The 19493-nt window shown below is 40.2% G+C and overlaps 5 non-coding genes across 5 annotated transcripts; 1 reads left to right on the top strand and 4 right to left on the bottom strand.

Moving 5' to 3' along the window:
- Positions 1-2219: 2219 nt before the first annotated feature.
- On the bottom strand, positions 2220-2291 carry trnaq-cug (transfer RNA glutamine (anticodon CUG)). The gene has a single exon. It is a non-coding gene; the product is annotated as a tRNA-Gln (tRNA).
- Positions 2292-3988: 1697 nt separating this feature from the next.
- On the bottom strand, positions 3989-4174 carry LOC132892240 (U2 spliceosomal RNA). Its single transcript, XR_009655422.1, has one exon. It is a non-coding gene; the product is annotated as a U2 spliceosomal RNA (small nuclear RNA).
- Positions 4175-8501: 4327 nt separating this feature from the next.
- Positions 8502-8574, top strand: trnaf-gaa (transfer RNA phenylalanine (anticodon GAA)). The gene has a single exon. It is a non-coding gene; the product is annotated as a tRNA-Phe (tRNA).
- Positions 8575-14823: 6249 nt separating this feature from the next.
- On the bottom strand, positions 14824-14895 carry trnap-cgg (transfer RNA proline (anticodon CGG)). The gene has a single exon. It is a non-coding gene; the product is annotated as a tRNA-Pro (tRNA).
- Positions 14896-14989: 94 nt separating this feature from the next.
- Positions 14990-15104, bottom strand: LOC132892225 (U5 spliceosomal RNA). Its single transcript, XR_009655411.1, has one exon. It is a non-coding gene; the product is annotated as a U5 spliceosomal RNA (small nuclear RNA).
- Between the last annotated feature and the right edge of the window lie 4389 nt (positions 15105-19493).

Here is a 19493-nt window from a genome sequence, read left to right as displayed (position 1 = left end):
TCTGCAGCCTGGAATGATATAGACATGTTAACAGTAAAGACAGTTATTGAGGGAATTGTGAAACCACTCACCCACATCTGCAATTTATCTTTTCAATCAGGTACATTTCCAGACAAAATGAAAATTGCAAAAGTGATACCATTGTTTAAAACCGGAGATAGACACCATTTCACAAACTACAGGCCTGTTTCTTTACTCCCCCAATTCTCCAAAATACTCGAAAAACTTTTTTCAGATAGACTGGACAAATTCATTGAAAAACACAACCTCCTTACAGACAGTCAGTATGGATTCAGAACGGACAGATCAACATCGATGGCACTAATGGAACTAATAGAGGAAATCACAAAATGTATAGACAATAAAAAATAGCAATAGGAGTATTTGTGGACCTAAAAAAAGCATTCGATACCATTGATGATAGTATATTATTAAGTAAACTAGAAAAGTGTGGTGTTAGGGGAGTTGGGTGGAGCTGGCTGTCGAGCTATCTAAGAAACAGGCAACAGTTTGTGCAGATAGGTGACCATAAATCTGATTTCATGAACATTACATGTGGGGTACCACAGGGGTCAATATTAGGTCCGAAATTATTCATATATCAATGACATATGTAGAATTTCACAAGTACTGAAATTTGTTTTGTTTGCAGATGACACCAATATTTTTTGTTCCGGTGAGAATTTGCAGCAGACTTTAGAGACAATCACAACTGAAATAAATAAACTAAAACTATGGTTTGACAAAAATAAATTATCATTAAATCTAAGCAAAACAAAGATTATGTTGTTTGGGAGACACAAAATAGATTGTAATGTAGAATTGATAATAGACAATACTAAGATAGAAATGGTACAGGAAATTAAATTTCTTGGTGTGATTTTGGATCCTAAAGTCTGCTGGAAACCTCATGTAGGATATGTACGAGCAAAACTGGCAAAGTGCTCGGCAATTCTGCGGAAAACAAAACATATTCTTGATTGTAAATCTTTGTATACTCTATATTACTCGTTATTTTTGCCGTATCTGACTGACTGTGTCGAAGTCTGGGGAAACACCTACAAAACCACTCTGCAGCCGATATGTACAATACAGAAAAGAGCAATAAGGACAATAAACAAAACAGGATACAGAGATCACACAAACTCACTATTCATAAAATCACACATGTTGAAATTTATGGATCTGGTCAAATTCAGAACAGCACAAATAATGTACAAAGCGAGAAATAATCTATTGCCGAAAAATATACAAGGAAAGTTTAGTGAGAGAGAGGGGGGATATAATCTAAGGGGAGACCTAAATTTTAAAAAACCAAAGGTTCGAACAAATATGAAAAGCATGTGCGTATCGAGCTGTGGGGTGACTTTATGGAACAGACTGGAGACAGAAATAAAACAAAGTGCAAATATAAATCTGTTTAAAAAAAGGTACAAAAATATTTTTAAATAAGTATATAGAAGAGGAAGTATGTTAATGGAGGATGATGAGGGATAAATAGAATAGGGTGGATTGTTATATTAGAACTAACTTAGTATATGGTATATATTTATTTATGGGGATAGTTTATATCTTCATATTTACAGGGATAGGTATGTAGTAGATATTTATTTTGTAATTATATATTTATATAGATATTTATGAAGTGTATATATGGAATGAAGTATATATTTAATTTTGTAACTAAATATTTATATAGATATTTATGAAGTGTATGTGTATGTATGTATATATGGTATATATTTTTATAGGTGTATTAATGTAGTTTGGATTTCGGGGTAGTTAAAAAGGGGTGGGAAATTAAAAAAAAGTATTGTACTTCTCTAACTCCTTTTTCGAACAATGTGCGGTGTATTGTAAGGTCTTAGCTCTTTATGTTATTTTATTTATTCTTTTTTTGTCACTTTTTTTCATTTTCTTTCTTTTGTATGTACAAATAGTTACATACATTTTTATACGTGTTCGAAAATAAATAAATTCATTCATTCAATTCATTCATTCATAAACAGAACATGTTCCCGGTCTCCCATTAAAATACAATTTAGACAGTAAATGAATCATGTCTAGTTTTATCAGCTATAATTCCCAGGGGTAATGGAATTTTCAGAAGACTGGCACTTTAACGGAAACAAAGGGTTTGGGACGTGACAGCTTGCTTGACCAAAAGGAGCATGCAGTTGAAACAGTCTGCGTTCAGAAGCCATAAACAAAGGCTTCAGAGGTTCCACTGAGATTTGAACTCAGATCACTGGAGTCAGAGTCCAGGGTGCTAACCATTACACCATAGAACCAAGACACAGCTAAAAGCATTGCTTTCACTCTCAAACCTTCGAATGATATAATGAAATTCCAGCAGCACATGAACACATGATTTGAGGTTTTAATTTAAATCATCAACCTGTTGGAAAAAAAATTAAAGGAACCCTGGACTGCTGGCTACATGGTTAATCATTCGTTGTTATTTGTATTAATTTCTAGTGTTGTAGTTTATCAATCAATGCCAACAGGCAATTGACATTGTAACCACATGATAATCCAGGTCAAACGTCGCATGTTGTTCCACAAACTAAAACTTTATATTTTTACATCTAAAAATATAAAATACCTACTGATACTGTAATATGTGGCAGATATTCACAACAAACTGAAAAAATAAGTAAATAAAAATTTATCTGAATAGAATTTTAAAATCTGAATATTTCAAGCATGCAATTTATTACAGGCTAAGAATTTAATTCTGATCTAATTTTATTTATTGTAGTAGGACTCCAAATACTCTCGAGGCATTCTATGCCACACATTTTTCAAGCTTATTTTTGCAAAGGCATGCTTGCTGAAGCTTCCATTTTCACTCATGTGCTGGCAAAACTCCCAACAAGCATTCAACAAACACAGACCATGAGCATGGAACCCATGGCTCATTAATAACCCGCGATAACAAATATTAGAAGTGGGATTCAAACCCACACCTCAAGAAAAGACTGCAACCAAAGCACAGCACCTTAAACCACTCAAAATCTAAATTACACTTAATACTGGATCAGGTTTGTAAACTGTACTGGAGGTGCAGAAAGCTGGTATAGGGTAAGGTGGCCTGGGCCAATCTCTTCCACCTTTACAGCTTTATTAGTCATTGCACACAGGCAGAGAAATGCCTGACCAACGAGTGTTTTTGATAGACAGAAAGAAGGGGGTGGGGTGTTGTGTGATCTGTCTAATGAGAAAGTAGGGGAAAGAATTACTGCAGACTAAAAGGCCTCTGCGTGCTCTTGCGACAAGGCTTTCGCAGATAGCTTTTCGCAGACAGTTGTAATTTATCATTGAGCGGGGAGTAATAGGCGTGCGCGATGTTATTCACCGCCACAACGCAAGGGGGCGCGAAGTCGCGAAATCGTTAGGAGTAGTTGGTGGGTGTGGTTAGTGGAGTGTTTATCCTCGCTGTCCTTATAATGACTAGAAGTGGAGTCGTATAGATGTACGTACTTCCTCACTTCCTCGATCAACCGCTCTTCGTGCTGCTCCATCTTCGCTCGTGTTTTTAAAAATGGCGGTCGTGAAAACAAACCAAACCGGGAAAGTAGGGAAGCGGAAGTGCGTGTACAGCGGATGTAGAGTGGATCAATCAGAGCCCTCTTGTCTGCGAGGCTTCTGCGGTGGTCACAATTTTTGCGAGGTGCGCGCAGAGCGTCTGCGAAGAGGGGGGGCTTTGCAGACGCCATCTGTGAGGACTGGGTTGTCAGCATAAACAGTCCAGTAGCTTGTTGAACATGGAGAAAACCAGGAAATGGGGAAAAGAAAGGCCCAGCAAAGAAAGAAAGAACTTTTTTCTTTACTTAATTTTTTAACAAGACAATTCCTATATCTACTACAATGCCATGTAAACAGATAGAATACAAAAAGTGCTATTCCCACTCATTACTTTAGAAAACTCATTTATCATCTTTATTTAAAAAATACATCAAATAAGAAAGCTGTTTCTTTGTATTTAGAACAAGGCACTATTCCTGGAGATACTATAATACCAGGTTGATGGGTGGAGCAGAAAGAGTAAACCCCAACTCCCTGGTCTAAAAATCTATTGAACATAATATTCTCATTTAAAGAACATATTAGATATTAAAGTGATTAAAAACAAACACGACACTTGATCTTAAACAAAAGGCCAAAAAACAATAACTTACTGCTGTCACTGGCTTTAAATAAACCACTTCCAAATATTAAAATCCAGAAAGGGAAACACAGCTAGACTCCGCCCCCAACAGCTGGATCCTTTTGAAGAGAGACATCGCTTTGGGCGTGTGTGTGTGTGTGTGTGTGGTTTCCATGCAAAAAGCTCGATATTTCTAACATTTGACCACCAAAAATGTGCAGCTCTACCAGAGCAAAGCCTGCAAAAATAAGCTGAACTCATTAACATTCTGTAAAATCTGTAATATATAGATTGAGGCACTGACTAAAAGCCCATCTGTTTCTGGGTTGTAGAATTTTCTTATATCATAGCCAGACTCTTGTTTTATTTCTTTACCGTTAGAGTTACTATACTGTTTCCTTATGTTGTACAAAACAGACGCAGAAAGAGAATAGCTCTGGCCTGATGAGTAGAGTCAGGGCACTGATTTTATTTACAAATTCGCCATTGCTGAGACAAGAATACAAAAAAACAACATATTGGAAAAATAATATCATATTGAAAACTAAATATAATACAATGAATCCGCTGCCCTGTACGAAACCCCGGGCTAAAACCCCAGTGGGATTCGAACCTCCCGGGAACGGACTCCTCGCCCGAATGCAGCGCATGGAGCTCCGGGGATTCGAGCTTTAACTTTGAAAAGATGATCGAGGTTTTGTTAAAAAAAAAAGTGAAGTTGAGGAAATATTTAAAACACTCAGCATCAGCATTATCAGCATACTAATATTAAGAAATTGTGTTATGAAACTAGAAAGACCATTAAAGAGTTTTCTAGAGTTATAGTTTGTTTGTAAAAAATGAAAATATTGTTTAGAAGTGTGCACGTCTTGCACGAACCAATGGAAACTCAGGCATGGTTCCAGAGATCAACAAGCAGGCCAGGAAGGGCAGTTTGGAGGGCTTGTGGTAGTTACACAACAAAATCAAAAGTGTTAGATTTCCAGTGTTGGTGTTGTTCGTTAAAAATACAGTGTCAGTTCAACACTTGTTTAGTCTAATTCAACTACGTGAGAGTTAGTTGTTCAAAAGAGTTGGTGTTAATCCTGGGAGTTCAATCTAAGCAACTCTGTTAAGTGTTGATTTTAAAATAAACACTTAACAGAGTCGCTCCCAGCATTCCAACGTATCTGTGACGTGTTTGCCAAAAGAGCGGGACGACTCCGAGCGGGGACAGCGGACAACAGCTTTCTCTTCACTTCCTTCGATTGTACCGAGTGTTTTTGTGTAAGTAAATCAAAGGTATTATGTCTATTTAATAATACTTTCTATGCAGTAGCATTTTATATGTGCCGAAAATAAGTAGCAGGGAGTCCCGGCTGCTGCTGACATTGTGACTAGGCAAGTCCCGTGTTAAGGTTAGCATGACTGTTATATGCTGTTTTTTGATGGGTACATTAATGTTCCTTTTGCACAAGAGTGTCGATGAATATACGTAGTTTGCTTGATGTAAGTATACACGTTTGGATAACGCGGTATATATGTACAACTGCACATTTTTTGTGAGGGGTTTAAGCTAGCTAAAGTGATGTAGCACACGCACCAGGCATCGTGTTAGCGAACATTCTCTGTTGGAAAAATCAATTGGGAAAAAAAATAGCTATTGTCTAGTCTTGATGAACGACGTTGTTGGCTTTACATGGCAAAATGTCACGGCAGCTGAGTGTCAAGCTATGGAGTAGAGAGCCGGGGCTGGACCGGGGGGGTTGAGCTCCTGCTTGCCAAGGGGCAGCTACTGAGAGCCGGGTGGCATGTTGCTGCTGGAGGAATACACACGCACACTAGGCCGCCACACCAAGTCCTGCTCTAAATCCGGAGCTTTTTACGGGCGGGAGTTTATTTTTAAAAAACTTTGTCGGGATTAAAAAAAACAACTTTTATCTTAACTTTAGCTTCTCAATCTAACATTAGCCGGAGCTAACACCGGAGTCACACCCCCCCTCAGCTGCTGCCATAATAATAAACGTCTGAAATACGAAATGAGTTTATTGAACTTAACAAGTTACACAGTGTGTAGCTATCTATGCATATAAACAATAACGTCGCTATCATGTTTATGCCTTTACTCGTGAGTAACGCTAAAAATCAAAACAAATACTCCGACGGTCGAACTCAGGCGATTAAAGCCAGGCAAAAATTCTCCTGTCTCTACACATCCATGGTGAACATACTGTAAATTATGGCACAGTGTGGATGTATTCTCTTCTTTTTTTCTTCATAGTTAATCATGTTGGTGAAGGTGAGATTTGGAGAAACGCAGAAGGATGTCAAAGTGGCTGAGACTGAAGATGGCTATGATGACTTCAACACATTTCTTCAGAAAGGTTGGCATCATTTTTCATGCAGCCCAGAATGTTTGTGTTAATTGACTACTTGCTATAATACCTGTTGAATTTATGTGATATTTACATGTCTTATATTGTGGAGTTGTGTTTATGATAGCTAATGGTAATGCCCTGGGAAGAAATCAAAAAATACTTTTAGAAGTTGACCTAAAATGTTGAAAAACAAGCTTAGCAAATTTCTGGTAATGCTCTTATTGTCATTTTTCATTGCTCTAAATCTCATATTTTTATCAGTCATTCAAAAGCTAGATCTTCCACTTGAGACTGAGCTGCACTTGACAGATGAATCAGGGACAGAAGTCGATGCAGATGTGTTTGAGGAGCTTTTGCAAGCGGGGAACCTTACTGTTAGGGTGACGACTGAAAAGTCAACAGGTGAGACTCAGCCTTGTTAGGGAGGGAGTGGATCATCAATAATGAATATTGTGGAGAACTACTTATTTTTTCATTTTGTGTATACATTTTTTTAACTGTTTATGGTTGTGCTTCAACATGATCTATCGTATACTTCGTTGGAGTCAACCATGTCAGACAACTCATCTGTGTCAGTGTCAGGAGACTCCTTGCCAGCATCCTCTGATTCATCAGATGCAACAGTGATTGTTCAGACAAACGGAGGGAAGAGAAACCATGCTGAACGAGAATCGGCAAAAGAGGCATGCGGCTTTTGGAACAAATGATATTAGTTATCAAATATCAGACACAAAGATATTGTGCAGTTAAACTGTGGTTTTGTTGTTGGACGTAATGATGATGATGGATAATTGCTAACTTTCTGACTCTTTATCTTTCAGATGGTGAGAGATGCTCTCCAGGCTAAACCAGGTGGACAGATTATTTTGGATGAATATCTCATCTCATTATCTCTAGCCGCTTTATCCTGTTCTACAGGGTCGCAGGCGAGCTGGATCCTATCCCAGCTGACTACGAGTGAAAGGCGGGGTTCACCCTGGACAAGTCGCCAGGTCATCACAGGGCTGACACATAGACACAGACAACCATTCACACTCACATTCACACCTACGCTCAATTTAGAGTCACCAGTTAACCTAACCTGCATGTCTTTGGACTGTGGGGGAAACCGGAGCACCCGGAGGAAACCCACGCGGACACGGGGAGAACATGCAAACTCCACACAGAAAGGCCCTCGCCGGCCACGGGGCTCGAACCCGGACCTTCTTGCTGTGAGGCGACAGCGCTAACCACTACACCACCGTGCTGCCCTTGGATGAATATGATAAAATGAAAACATAACAATAGTAAAAATTTGTATCTTTTAAACTGAAGGAAATGGAGTAGTAATGTCATGTTTATTTTTCAGGAGGAGCCCACCTGTCTCTCTGCGAAGTAATGCTTTGGGCATCATCTCTCTATTTCCCGCCTCAGAGAGCCAGACTGAGACAATGGATATGTAAGTTTGTAAATGAAAAGCTTGCATGTCAATTTTTGTAGTAGTAATATGTTCTGAACTTACGCTACAATTTATTGTTTTTAATATTACAGGAACACTTCTATGACCCACAGAGTGGATCCGGCTATCAAAACCTCTCGCTCTCTCTCTCTCTGTGCACTTATAAGGGAGATCATTACCCCCTTGGCACTGTGGATAACAGTGGAATAATTAAGACTGCATGATTGGGGGGTAACAGTGAAATGAGCGAGCACAGAGAACACATTTACCTCATTATTTAGCTTATTATTTGCTCATTCTTTCATGTGAACTTTTGTTCATTTAATTAAAAACACGCTTGGAATAAAACAAATTGCCAACAACGTAAAAGAGTTTCATTAATCAATTAGCACATTACATATGTAATACTTCCAGATGATACTATCTATTATTTTAATCACTTTATATTTCATTAGATTTTGGTTAAAAAGGAACACCATGTGACCTTACCGATTGGCTTTAGCAACTACTAATGTTTATATCGGGGCCGCGACTGCTCAGATGGTGGCGTGTTCTTGCTGAAATAGCTCAGTAGGGAGAGTGTTAGACTGAAGATTTAAAGGTCCCTGGTTCGATCCTGGGTTTTGGCAATGAGGACTGTAGTGTGTGTTCATTTAAGCCTTTGACCAAGGGTCTGTTTGATTTTTTTTTTTCCAGGTCACTGTCAGTATATGTCAGTAATTTGGTGGTGAAAACAATTTGCCCTTTGTTTCATGGTGTAATGGTTAGCACTGTGGACTTTGACTCCAGTGATCTGAATTCAAATCTCTGTAGAGCTTTTGTTTGCAGATTTTCTCCACTACAGGGCCCTTTTGGTCAAGCACGCTGTCATGTCCCAAACCCTTTGTTTCCATTAAAGTGCTTGTCTTACGAAAATTACATTACCCCTGGAAATTATACCTTATAAAACTAGACATGTTAAATAGTTTACTGTCTAAATTGTATTTTAATACGAGACCAGGAACATGTTCTGTTTAGTTGGTAAAGTTTGGCTCTTTGAGTCCGCCATTACACGAACGCGTTCCTGGTAAGTTACTGTTCATTCAAAGAAGTGACGTCATATGCGAAACGCTTGAAAGTTCGTGTCTGTGAAGATTCTCAGTCATCCAGGTCATGGTAAACTGTGGGTGGTAAAAGAGAGCAACTGGACTTGCTTGAAGATTCTTGAAGACGTTTCACCTCTCATCCGAAAGGCTTCTTCAGTTCTGTCTGACTGGTAGGGAGTATCAGGTATTTATCCTCTCATGGATGAAAAGCTCATCTAAGGTGTCGTTGAGTCATCCTGTTGGTGTGGGTCACTGGGGGCTGAATATGAATGGCCTAGAGAGTCATTTGGGTGATCAATGGATTGCCCCTTAAGGTGATCAATGGAATGCTGATTCTCTCTGTCCTCTTGTGAGCCACTGAAAACAGCTGGGTTTTGGTGTGCATTCAGTTGTCTGGGAAGTGTGCCAAGGACTGCATTGTAGGTGGCTGATAAATGATGTCTTAGACCCCCACCTCTGTTCAGTGATGGCCGTTCCAGGTTGACAAAAATGGCTTCTTTAACTCCTCGCTCATACCAACGATCCTCTCTGGCTAAAATGCGTACGTTGCAATCCTGAAATGAGTGTCCTTTGTTGTTAAGATGAAGGTAGACAGCAGAGTCCTGGCCTGAGGAACTCGGTCACCTATAACATTGCCAAACACCTGAAGAGTTTTTGACATCACATCAAAAACTCCCAAGATTTTGCTACTAAATTTGCAGACCTCAAACTAGACTTAGATGAAACCATGGTTTCTTATGATGTCACTTCTCTTTTCACCTGCATTCCCACCACAGAAGCAGTTGAATCTGTTAGACAACGACTCCTTCAAGACAACACCTTACTGGATAGAACAAACCTCACCACGGACCAGATTTGCACCCTGCTTGACCTCTGCCTGACTACCACTTATTTCCAGTTTAATGAAAGTTTCTACAGACAGAAGCATGGATGCGCCATGGGCTCACCGGTGTCCCCTATTGTGGCCAATCTTTACATGGAGGAAGTGGAACATAAAGCTTTGACCACTTTTTCAGGAGTTGCTCCCAGCCACTGGTTCAGATATGTGGATGACACCTGGGTTAAAATCAAAGCCCATGAGGTGGAAGCCTTCTCTAAACACATCAATGCAGTGGATATCAACATCAGTTTCACTCGGGAGGACGTCAGTGGGAATAATCTAGCCTTCTTGGATTGTGATGTACACATTAGACAAGACAGAAGCCTTAGCATCGAGGTCTACCGGAAACCCCCACACACAGACCAGTACCTACTCTTCGACTCTCACCACCCACTGGAACACAAATTGGGGGTCATTAGGACCTTGCAACACAGGGCTCAGAACATCCCTACAACGGTAGAGGGAAAAGAGAAGGAGCAGAAAGCACTTCACATCAAGAAAGCACTTCAGAACTGTGGGTATCCCAACTGGGCTTTCTTCAAGAGTAGAAAAAGGAACATAATGGACAAGGAGGATAACAGGAACAAACGCAAGAACATTGTCATTCCCTACATTTCTGGTCTATCTGAGAAACTCAGGAGGATCTTCTACAAACACAACATTCCGGTACGTTTCAGACCCAGTAACACCCTGAAGCAGAAACTGGTCCACCCTAAGGAAAGAATAGCCAGACACAAACAGGACAGCGTAGTGTATGCAATTCAGTGCAGTGAGGAATGCACGGATTCATATATTGGGGAAACTAAACAACCGCTCCACAGGCGCATGGCTCAACACAGGAGAGCCAGTTCCTCAGGCCAGGACTCTGCTGTCTACCTTCATCTTAACAACAAAGGACACTCATTTCAGGATTGAAACGTACGCATTTTAGCCAGAGAGGATCGTTGGTATGAGCGAGGAGTTAAAGAAGCCATTTTTGTCAACCTGGAACGGCCATCACTGAACAGAGGTGGGGGTCTAAGACATCATTTATCAGCCACCTACAATGCAGTCCTTGGCACACTTCCCAGACAACTGAATGCACACCAAAACCCAGCTGTTTTCAGGCCCTGTCCACACGGCAACGGATTCAGGTGACTCCGATACAATTGCTTATCGTTTAGGCCTGGCGTCCACACGGCACCGGCATTTTGGGTTCCCAAAACGCAATCTTTTTGAGAACGGGTTCCAGAGTGGAAAGATCTGGCAACGTTGCCGTTGTGAAGTCGTCTGGATGAGTAGAACGGATTTGTTTACGATGACGTCACAACCACATGACTGTGAGTGCTTCACGCCGGGTAGAAGTGTAACGAATATCACCAGGAAAAAGCCTTACAGAGCACTAGTGAGAGTGAAACACGAGCTTGGATATTATTATTATTATTATTATTATTATTATTATGTTCAGTGTTAGTTCACAGTAGTAATGCAAGAAGCAGAATAGTGACAGTAATAGTGAAGCAAAAACATGAAATGGTCTGATTCTTAACACCAGTAGTGCCAATGATCTTCTCATTGCGATGCGAGTTGTCAACAAATCCTATAACTTGGTTCATGAAACGCGCTTACAAAATATTTTCACTGTGAATATTTATTGTGTAATGGTGCAATCCCGCCAGCAAAAATAGGGGAAAAAAGGAGCGATCTCACCTCTTCAGATGTTGATTTAAGTCCGAAAATACATTCCTTAAAAAGGGAGTAGAGGAGCAAATTAATCCACTTTATTCTGGACCATTAAAGACGCCACCTTCCGCGTAGAATCATACGTCATCCTCGCCGCCATATTGGAGAGGTCAAAGCGGAGAATAAAGATTAGCTGCGTTTAACTGTACCAACAGGTTTACCGTCCAAATGAGATCATATGGGATTACCTTTCACAGGTGAGAAACAACAAATTAATTCCATCAACGTGTATCATTCACTTTATTCCGGACCATTGAAGACGCCGCCTTCCGCGAAGAATCATACGTCATCCTCGCCGCCATTTTGGATAGGTCAAAGCGGAGAATAAAGATTAGCTGCATTTAACTGTACCAACAGGTTTTCTGTCCAAACGAGATCACATGGGATTACCTTTCACAGGTGAGACTGGAAAAATACTTTTCATTGTATTTGGTAATTATAATGTAATTTTACAAAACAGATTTTCCTGACTTTGTGGCTAATATGAAGTCTCGCGCATAATAGTTTATGCGCATGCGTCGTTACTTCTTCTATTGTTCTGGTGTCTCCGAAGGGACTGTCTTACAGCGCCCCTAGAGGTGTGGCATGTGTATTGCATCGTTTTCAACAAGCGTTGCGTTGCCATATGGATCTGATATTTTACTGATTGTTGCCCATTTGGACGCGATATATTTTTAAATAACATCTCGTTGCCGTTGTCGTGTGGATGTAGCCTCAGTGACTCACAAGAGGACAGAGAGAATCAGCATTCCATTGATCACCTTAATGGGCAATCCATTGATCACCCAAACGACTCTCGAGGCCGTTCACATCCAGCCCCCATTGACCCTCACCAACAGGATGACTCAACGACACCTTAGATGAGCTTTTCATCCATGAGAGGATAAATACCTGATACTCCCTACCAGTCAGACAGAACTGAAGAAGCCTTTCGGATGAGAGGTGAAACGTCTTCAAGAATCTTCAAGCAAGTCCAGTTGCTCTCTTTTACCACCCACAGTTGAAAGTCCGTGGCATTTCCAACTTCGTCTGCTTTGCAAAGTGCAGCACATTTTAAACTTTTTTTTTTTTAATTCTGCAACAAAACTAAAACCAAAGCCTGCCTTCTAAGGGGTGTGTCCTTCAAGGCTGTTCAAGTGTAGCTGATATAAAAAAAAGCAGAATTTTGATCCATTGTAGCCCAAAGTCAGCAGGACACTTGCGGAATGAATGGATTTGATTTGTACTGACAAAGAGAGGTAACTTCAAGCCAACATGATGGTTTGGTGTCTGCTCCATAGATTTTGAAAAAGGTAAATTTGTGAGGTAGAGTCACATTGAAGGATTTGAGTGATGTCTGGTACGCGGAGCAGTTCCTACGATCTGGAAACAAAAGTCAGAAGTGCCATCCCAAAGAGCTCACCGCACAGTAAGGGTCAAGCTTGCATTTAGCCTGTCGCTTGAATTTATAAGTTGTCCATTGGCTCGCCAGACCCATTTTCCTGGGGCACGTGCTCCAATAAATATCTGCTGTGCCCCTGTAAAATTTCCTGATCACATTTCAGAAACAGTAATGTACTTGGCACTGCAGAATCAGTTACTGCAATTTATTTTTTTATTAGAACCCCAATGCTGTAGTTGAAGGAGAGGGCATAAAAGCTGTTTGTGTTTGATGCAGTATTTGAAGAAGGAGGAGCTGCTATTTGTACAACAGTAGATACAGATGCTCCAGCTGTTTTGGCTATAGCACACTCAGATGAAATACCGAAAGGAGAAGAGAGAGGTTGTTGAGACAGTTTATGGTGTTTCCAGGCAGTATTTGACAGAAGATGGATATGATGTGTTCATAGTAGCTGAAGATACAGTATTAATTGAACAGTGCACATTTTGCTCATGTTGTGAGAGAATCTCTTTCAGAGCCTAAAAATACTGAAAAACCCCGATGAGTTAGTTGAGAGAGATAACAGGATGGCATGTCCATTTATTTTATATAGAAATCATGCTTTTAGATGCAATATAACGTCGCACCTGTTTCAGTGGACAAAAAGGCAACAACAAGATTCAGAAATACACAGGGAAGTTTATCACAGAGTGATAAATTATAAATTCATCTTGCAATGGCCTTTTCCTTCACACCAATTCCGTGATTATTGTAGGGACTTTACCTTAAAATTCCAAACAGGTTCAATTCACCTTAAAATCAGCTCTCTGTAAAGGGACACCATAAGAAGATCGTAGGTTTTGGAATTTTGGGAAAAAAATATTTTATGGTTGCAGAGATACGATGATTTTAGTAAAAAATAAATAACGGTAATTGCGCTATAACGCCCCCCCCCCCCCCCCCCAAACACACACACACCTCTCTACTTAAAATTGTAGCACAAAACAGAAAGGGTCTACATGGTCCTAACTGGTTCTGTTAGAACCAGAAAAGGTTGGTAGTTTTATGAGCAACTTAGTTTTGGAGGTGAATCCGAACAAATTCCTGCCTGTTGTGCGCCACCTGCTCCTGCAGCTCCAGCACTGTAAAGTGACAGTAAGTGTCTATTTACTGCCATTATTGAGCCTTCTGCCGAGCAAGTGAGCTTACAAAGGTCACAATTACAAAGAGACACTGCTTTATCATAACTGTGAAAGCTGAACACCAAATCAGTTTAAAAAAATAGCAAACTATGATTTGTACCATGTATTAACTTCCCGGGTTCCAGAAAACAGCTGGCGCAGTTGTTGCTCTTCTTCTTCACGAGTGACTTGGCTTGTGTATTCACCTGCCTCTTTCTCCATGGCTATAGGTTCTAAATCATCCTTAGACATCTAACCAAAGATTGAGGATGAATTTGAAGAGCTTTGGTGTCTTTTTCAAAAGAATCGGTATCAAGAACCCACACCACTGCAGAGAGTAGGATGGAGTCTGGGTGGAAACAAAAGAAGGTTCTGGCGCAAATGACATCACACGTGCAGCGCCGCCGACCTGTAAATCTGCGATCTAATAATGGCGGACGAGCTTTTAGTGATTTTTGGAACAGAATTCAGACGCAAGAATCTTCTTTTTTTTATTTATCTGCCAACTTTACAGTGTATTTCAGCACATCACACACACAAAACTGGGGATTTTCTGATGCAACTTTCATTAAACTCACGCTTTGAGAACAATGCAGCTAAGTGAAATCCATGTCACTGGCAGTTCAGATCGACCATTTAAAGTAAAACTTGGGCTCGTCCGGGAGTTGAACCCGGGACCTCTCACACCCGAAGCGAGAATCATACCCCTAGACCAACGAGCCAAACAACCCACAAAAAGCTGCGTCCATGCAGCTGGAATTGCATTATATCCTTCAAAGGTTACTCTTCAAAAAAGACTTTTCCACTTGAATTCTGTTCCACAAATCACAAAAAGCTTACAAAAATATGTTGAACTCATTAACATGTCTCGCTCCGGAAATAATTAGTAAAAGGCGAAAGATTTATGCGGCAATGAAAAGAACCCTGAGCTGCACTTAACACTGGATCAGGTTAGTGACACTGGATTGGAGGTGCAGAAAGCTGGTATTGAGGATTTGCAGTCACGTGACCCACACGTGTGTACTCCGCCCACTCCGGCATATTGGACGGCTTCAGGATAGTTTACCTTGCGCGAGCGTAATGGATCCAGGCAGTAATCCCCAAGAAAATTAACCAACTTTAACCGGCTAATGAGGCTCGGTGGTCGGTCAAGATTTTTTTTAGTTTTCGCATCCCTACTATGGATTGTCCTTTCAAAGGCATATATGAGCCAAAAAGATAAAACATTGTCATAGACTAGGCCAGGGTAGTAGGGCTAGGCATAGCCATTTTAAACGTTAGAGACTGTCTAGTTTCTAAGTATGCAGCTATCATTCAATCCGAAAATCAACTTAACAGATGTACTAGGAGTATTGAATTAGAAGATTACACCAAATGCTGAACAAGATATAACCATTCTCAAAAGATCTACTCCCACACACTTGATAATTAGAACGGGTTTGTCTAAGTTCTATGCGCGGCCTTGCCGTCCAAAATGGCGCATAACGAATATCACGTGACCTCATGACGTCACGTGAAATGGGTCAATAGGGTATAGACAGGTCATGACAGGGGATAATCAGAAAAAAATTGGGGTCAGAATTTTTATTGTTGATTATAGTTCTGTAAACTATCCAGAATTTATTTAAATTTGGGGACAGTCAAAATTTTCAATATGGCCACCAAAATCCAAGATGGCCGATTTTCGCTAAAACTTCTCATTTTTTCAATTTATATTTTGCCATATTTAACAGGGTATGGGGGCCTTATATGATTCCTGTACATTTTATAATATTGTATAATAATTATTAGGCCTATAGCAAATCTTAGTCATCCAATTTGTAATTGTGGAAATAGTTTCACTTTCACTTTAGGGTGAGCATGTGAGCATAGGGTGAGCAATGATAACAACATCTTTAATTAAGACCACAGTTTTGCAGTCTCTTTTAGGGTCTGAAAGCCAGTCTGCTGAATAGGTTTTACATCCTTTCCAGACAATTCACAGTTGCAGAGTAAGCATTTCTCCTCAGGAGACAGAGATAAAAATGGTCCAGATGATAACATTGTTTTGCTGAAACATGGAAAATGCACCCTCTCAAAAATGCAATATTGATAGGCCTACAAATCAGTTTGTAATAAAAATGTTTACCTTATTAGATTAATATAATTTTAACTTCATACATATACACCTATGTGTACAAGCCTATTTATAGGCCTACAAAGAACTCTAAGAGAACAGGCCTGAAAATGAAAATTTTCCAGACCAGGGTCCCCCAGGTGGCTAACCCCACCTAGATCTGGGCATATACAATGTTAATAATACTTTCTTACCTTTTAAATCGCTATCATGTGGTTGAGTAGCACATGCTTGCTATTGCATATCTTTGAGGAAAGTTTCGAATTCGCCCTCACTAGACAATATATATCAAACTGCGCAACGTCTTTAAGTCCACTTCATGCCGTAATTGTCACACGTAGGCTATCTAACATTATAGGGCCCAGACTGTCCATGTCATTGAACTTAATTAAAGATGTTGTTATCATTGCTCACCCTATGCTCACATGCTCACCCTAAAGTGAAAGTGAAACTATTTCCACAATTACAAATTTGATGACTAAGTTTTCCTATAGGCCTAATAATTATTATACAATATTATAAAATGTTCAGGAATCATATAAGGCCCCCATACCCTGTTAAAATATGGCAAAATATAAATTATTGTTTGAAAAAATGAGAAGTTTTAGCGAAAATCGGCCATCTTGGATTTTGGCAGCCATATTGAAAATTTTGACTGTCCCCAAATTTAAATAAATTCTGGATTGTTTACAGAACTATAATCAACAATAAAAATTCTGAGCCCAAATTTTTTCTGATTATCCCCTGTCATGACCTGTCTAGTAAGGTGGCCTGGGCCAATCTCTTACACCACAGCAGAACCTTGAAGCCCCTGTGCCAATCCTCAAAACAGCCCACAGAAACTGTTGTAAAGTCACTCACAACTTTAGTTCCTAGCTGCAGTTAGCTTCTGTTTACTATTTGCCTCGCAAAAAATGGACACACATTTTAAATAATGCAGTGTGTCAATCGTAGAGTGGGCTGTGGGCTGTACATTCTGGCTACTTTCTCATCTGAGCTAACAAAAACACTGGACAGGTCAAGCCCTCAAGAGACATGGTTAGAAGCACCATGAGTGACTTCACTGATCTTCAGGCTCTTCATGTGGGGCCATCCTCAGCAGCAGCCAGTGGTATTCAGGTAATGAGAACTCCAACCAAAAAAAGCTAACCAGTGTTTTTGGTTCTTAAAAAAAAAAACTAATTTTCTAAACCTCATGCTTTTTCCATGCATATCTCATAGACTTCTTCTCCCAAGTTTCCTAGCGCTACATAGTCCAAAATTATAATTGTGTCACCAGGAACTTATATGTGCAGCATGATAAGAATCCTTTAGTTTTAGCTGCAGTCTTTTTTTATATCAACTGTCTCACTGATTTGTTTTGAAGAAACAGTGAAAACTCACAAGCAATGAATGATACAGGTACCACTTGTCCTCAGTCCCAATATCTCAGATCAGAACTCTCTACCTTCAGAAGGTAGGTCAGAGGCCCCAGTGAGAATTGAAATCACCACCCCTGGTTTACAAGGCCAGTGCTCTAAACAAGCACCTATCTATTGTACTGTAGATTCAGCCCAAAGCAGAACCTTGAGGATCCTCTGCTGATCCTGGAATACCACTTGTCCACCAAGTCACCACTTTTCCATTGAGGGCTGGTTCCGAGCTAGTGCCTAATCTTGAGCCAGTTCTTGAAGTTTCCACAGCCAAAGAACCAGCTCTCAGCCAGGAAAACTGGTCCCAGAGTGCCACCAAATCTTTGCTGGTCCAGAACCAAGAACTGCTTACGTCAGTGGCTAGGACATGTTTTGCTGGGACACAGTCTTGAAGGATTTTTTTTTTCATACAACATTTAAGGGTTCGTCTCTGAGAAACAAGCAAAAACTCCACGAGATGACATGAGGAAGAAACCTTGAGAGCAAGCAGATTCAAAAGAGAACCTATCCTCATCTGGGTCACACCAGATAGTAAGATTATAAATAAGTTCCCTTCAATAAGTTTGTGGCACATTGCCAAAATTTGCAACAGACCCCTTGCACTGACGTCACACTTAGATTAGCAACTGTGACTGCCCTTGTCCTGGGGGACAAATGAACTTTGTTTACATACTGAAGGCAAGCGATATTGGAAATGTCAGACATCTGCAGTTCAAAAAAAGCTACCACTAAAAAAAGCTATTCTTCCGGATTGCTTGGATGAGAGAAGCAACGGATAGATACATGCAGAAGTTAGAGCTTATTATCGTTATGGTCCGTGCAAAATTACCTGAAACGACTGGAGTGATGATGTCCATTTGTGGCCTAGGTTTACCTCCATGGATGTTAGAATGTACCTTCTCACAGCATTTTCTCTGTTGTAATAAAAAAAAAATATATATATATATATATATATAAACAAAACTTATTGTTGGCTGAAAGAGAAGGGCAGGGAAGATTTTGAATCCAGCAGCTGTGGTTTGTTTACACCCAATAACAAAACTTGTAGCATCCTAGCAATCACTGCAAAGATGCCTACAAACAGCAAGAATCGGAGACAGTTTCACTAACTCTTTACATGCCAGCAGCCAAATCAGTTTGCCTGACCACCACTTCATTCACCGGACATAAACTCGCAAGTAAGTTACGTGAATGAATACAACCTCTGCTCTATTCCAGGTTAAGCACTTGCAAAGAACGACTGAAAAATATCTAACTCCATGGATTGTTGGTTAATAAAATGGCAAGATCATGGTCACAAACTGCAACTGTATGGCAGGCCTTAGAGATAACTTTTCTCACGTGCCATTGCTGTTGTGGGCTATCGAAGCTGGAGTGAAACAAAGGGATTCACTGACAGTTACAGATAAATACTTTCAGTGAAAAACATCTCCTACTCCCAGTTCAGAGATATTTCTTTCTGAAGAAATGCCAAAAGTCAAGTTCCTAAGCCCCAATCAGACGTTCAAGACAAAATTCCAGGGAGAGAGTAATACTTTTTATGTTTTCCTCTGTTTGAACGATCAGAACAACAAAAGCAGGGCAAAAATGAACCATATTTAAGACCCTGTGGCAGCGGGGGCGTGGTCAAGCGCAGGTCTGTGACAGGAGGGTGGAGCCGGGGAAGGTGAGTGGCAGAATCGTGACACCTGAGGATAATTAACCTGTGTTTGTGTGTGTGTTTTCCCAGTAACCGCTCCCTATTTAAGGAGGCAGAGAGAGAGGAGAGGGAGCGCAACCCGGGACCAGACGA

The sequence above is a fragment of the Neoarius graeffei genome, chromosome 9 (genome assembly GCF_027579695.1).
Source record: "Neoarius graeffei isolate fNeoGra1 chromosome 9, fNeoGra1.pri, whole genome shotgun sequence".
Classification (NCBI taxonomy): domain Eukaryota; kingdom Metazoa; phylum Chordata; class Actinopteri; order Siluriformes; family Ariidae; genus Neoarius; species Neoarius graeffei.
The sequence above is the reverse complement of the archived record's forward strand: the minus strand, read 5'-3'. Positions and strand labels throughout refer to the sequence as shown.